Consider the following 3,978-nt stretch of genomic DNA (forward strand, 5'->3'; position numbering starts at 1 on the left):
TGGGGAGACAGTGAAAATAGTGACAGATTTTATTTTTGCGCACGGGGCGGGGGCGGGGGGGCTTCAAAATCACTGCAGATGGTAACTGCAGTCATGAAATTAAAAGACGCTTGCTCCTTGGAAGAAAAGTTATGACCAACCTAGACGGCATATTAAAAAGCAGAGACGTTACTTTGCCAACAAAGGTCCATCTAGTCAAAGCTATGGTTTTTCCAGTAGTCATGTATGGATGTGAGAATTGGAGTATAAAGAAAACTGAGCACCAAAGAATTGATGCTTTGGAACTGTGGTGTTGGAGAAGACTCTTGAGAGTCCCTTGGACAGCAAGGAGATCCAACCAGTCCATTCTAAAGGAAATCAGTCCTGAATATTCATTGGAAGGACTGATGCTGAAGCTGAAACTGCAATACTTTGGCCACCTGATGCAAAGAATTGACTCATTGGAAAAGGCCCTGACGCTGGGAAAGATTGAAGGCAGGAGGAGAAGGGGATGACAGAGGATGAAATGGTTGGATGACATCATTGACTCAATGGACATGAGTTTGAGCAAACTCCGGGAGATGGTGATGGACAGGGAATTCTGGTGCGCTGAAGTCAATGGGATTACAAAGAGTCAGACATGACTGAGCAACTGAACTGAAGTAGTTTATTTAAAAAATGAAGAGACCACTAGTTGTCCCCCAGTATCCCCTCTCCCCTTCTTCTACAGTACTAATAGAAGTTTTGCTGAATATGACATACATAGCTGCCAAGATAAAGACTACATTTCCCAGTTTCAGTTAAGTTCAGTTCAGTTGCTCAGTCATGTCTGACTCCTTGCAACCCCATGGACTGCAACACACCAGGCTTCCCTGTCCATCACCAACTCCAGGAGCCTTCTCAAACTGATATCCATCGTGTCAGTGATGCCATCCAACCATCTCATCCTCTGTCTTCCCCTTCTCCTCCTGCCGTTAATCATACCCAGCATCAGGGTCTTTTCCAATGAGTCGGTTCTTTGCATCAGGTGACCAAAGTATTGCAGTTTCAGCTTCAATATCAGTCCTTCCAGTGAACACCCAGGACTGATTTCCTTTAGAATGGACTGGTTGGATCTCTTTGCTGTCCAAGGGACTCTCAAGAGTCTTCTCCAACACCACAGTTCCAAAGCATCAATTCTTTGGCGCTCAGCTTTCTTGATAGTCCAATTCTCACATCCATACATGATTACTGGAAAAACCATACCTTTGACTAGATGGACCTTTGTTGGTAAAGTAATGTCTCTGCTTTTTAATATGTTGTCTAGGTTGGTCATAGCTTTTCTTCCAAGGAGCAAGCATCTTAGCTATATGCTTTAGTCTACTTACTTTATTTTTTTGGTTGTACTGCATAGCATACAAGATGTTAGTTCCCCAACCAGGGATCGAACCCATGCCCTCCATAGTGGAAGCATGGAAATTTATAGCTGGACCACCAGGGAAGCCCAGGCAGTCTCTTCATTAATTCAGTGAATAGCATTGACTGCCCACAGGGGTGAGGATGAGACAGTGAATAAGACAGAAAATATTCTGTTTCTTCCAGAGCTCATACTAATGTGTGAGAAGAGCAACAAGAGAGGGTCTCAAGGAAGGCATGGTCAACTGTGCCTAAGGTGGCTGATGGGACAAATTAGAGGTGAGGTAAGGGCCTGGTGACCTAGACAAGGAGTGGAGAGGAGGGGCAGAGACTGACTGAAGGGGCCTCCTGGAGAGGAACTGAATTGGGGTGAGTGAATACAGACAGTTCTTTTGGTATTTTTTCTTTCTGTAAAACAAAAAAAAGAGAGAAGTGGGAGTGTGAAGTCAAGACAAGTTTTTTAAAGATGGAGAAATACAGTATGTGTGTGGTAATGGGAATGATCTCAGGGGAAAATGAAAAATGAAGATGAAAGAGAAAGATGGGGGAAATGCTAGAGGAAGATCCTTGAGGAGATGAGAGGGATTGGGATGAGGGCACAATGGAGCCTTGGTCTTAGAAAGAGTGACATGGGCGTTGGTGGAGTCTCTTCTGATAACTCCTGAATCCTCAGTGAAAAAAAGGAAACGAAGTCAACATGTGACAAGAAGCCTCCCGGAGGGACAAGATGGCTGCCACTGTTGTCTCCAGCATCATGCCAGCATTTCAGGTGGGAGGAAAGGGGAAGGAAAGTGAAAGAAAAGAGATCTTTCCTAGAAACCCACCTGCTGCTTTCTGCTTCAATCTTATTGATCAGAACTGAATCACAGGGCTACCCCTAGCTGCAAGGGAGGCTGGGAAATCAGGAACAGGATTCTCAAGACTGGTTGAGAGGAGGGCACACTGCCTCATCAAATGCAGCCAGAGCTCAGCTAAGAGAAGGAAGGGGGCTTGCCTGCCATGCCCTCCCATGCCTGTGCCAAGGTCTGCTGTTTCCTGCCCCCCCAGGGGTTTGTGCATCTCTAAAGAATGCACAGGCAGCCACTATGCCTGTGTGATCGTTACAAGTCTTCTACATCATTGGCCATTAATTTCATGGACCACAGCTCCCAACTCCAATAGTGTTATTTGATAAAAGATAAAATAATTTTGCCAATAGCTTAACCTGTTTGCTCTGACTTGTCACTCACTGTGTGGCTGCCTTTATAAGGGTCCTGGTGATAGAGTGGTTTGTACCTGGCTTTTCTATGGGGCCAGCCACTTAGAATAATGTTTCTGTGCTTCTGGTCTCTACTCTGCCGTTAGTGATGGAAGCCATCAATTTTGTACTGGAAAGCTTTATTTCGTGCTTGTTCTAGAAACACTCCAGTGGTTTCCCAGAGTGATGCTGTGATTGTTTTCTAGGGAAACAGATGTGAAAACTTCAAAGGCTCCTACCGACCACTAGACAACCTGATATGAGAGACCCCGCACTGGTTGTAGCTATGACACAGATCCACTGGCAGGTACATGAGGTCGTACTTTCTATTTTTACTCGTTGTCTTTGCTGGTGCAAAAATCATACCTCTTCAAACCAGAGCATTCAAATCAAAAATCCTAGCCACTGATTATGGTTATGCCTTATTCTAAACTATAGAATTTTAAAAATATTTTCATCCCTAGTTTCATGTTTCAACAAACCATTTTTCATGTTCAATCCATTTTGTTCTTTGAAGCTGTAATATGACACAAACATGTTTGAGAGCTTACTACATGCCAGGCACTATACTAAGTGCTTTATATAGATTGTGGCAGTGTTAATACGTGCTTCCATTTTTATTTATTTATTTTTTTTGACACTCCTCCTGTGAAGAGCTGGAATTTACATCCCTTTCCTTTTAATCTGAGTTGGACTTACTGATTCGTTTATCACCAGTAGTAGGCAGTAAAAGTAACGCTTTCTGATTTCCAAATTCAGGTGCAAAAATGACATGCAGTTTCTGCCTGGTTCTCCTGGGACACTTGTTCTAGAGGAAGCCAGGCACCAACTCCGCTGATTCTGCCATGCTAGATGTGGGCACCAGCTCCAGCAGAGCTGCCAGACTCCAGTGGGCACCAGATGCCAGCCATGTGAGTGAGCGATCTTGGACGTCCAGGGCAGCCCAGATGATGCATCAGATGACGGCAGCCGCAGCTAGCATCTGACTGCACCTGCGCAAGAACCCCCAGTGAGAACTGCCCAGCTGAGCCCTTCCAGAATTCCTGACCCACAAAAGTGTGAACAGAATAAAATGGTTGCGTGTGCATTTTTTTTTCACCACTAGAGATTTTCAGCAGCAATAGTAACCAGAAGACATAGAACTCATTTCATCTTGATTTTTCAGATAAAGCAATTGAGCCCCAGAGAGATTAAGCAACTTGCATCCATTTTCATGGCAAAGATAAGAGATGAGTGCAGGCAGCCTGATTCCAACATTCTGCCTCTTGACAATAAGAGAGGGGAGGAAGCAAAATTAAGCAATAAGCAGGAATACACAAAATGTTAAAGTGTGCCAGCCAGGCTACAGCACCTGCAAAAAGTCACAA

General features: G+C 44.4%; 1 long non-coding RNA gene across 1 annotated transcript; it reads left to right on the top strand.

Moving 5' to 3' along the window:
* Positions 1 to 1,359: 1,359 nt before the first annotated feature.
* Positions 1,360 to 3,663, top strand: LOC122680776. The gene is made up of 3 exons (XR_006336783.1): positions 1,360 to 2,143; positions 2,818 to 2,918; positions 3,371 to 3,663. It is a non-coding gene; the product is annotated as an uncharacterized LOC122680776 (long non-coding RNA).
* Positions 3,664 to 3,978: the final 315 nt, after the last annotated feature.

This window comes from Cervus elaphus, chromosome 22 (genome assembly GCF_910594005.1).
Source record: "Cervus elaphus chromosome 22, mCerEla1.1, whole genome shotgun sequence".
NCBI lineage: Eukaryota > Metazoa > Chordata > Mammalia > Artiodactyla > Cervidae > Cervus > Cervus elaphus.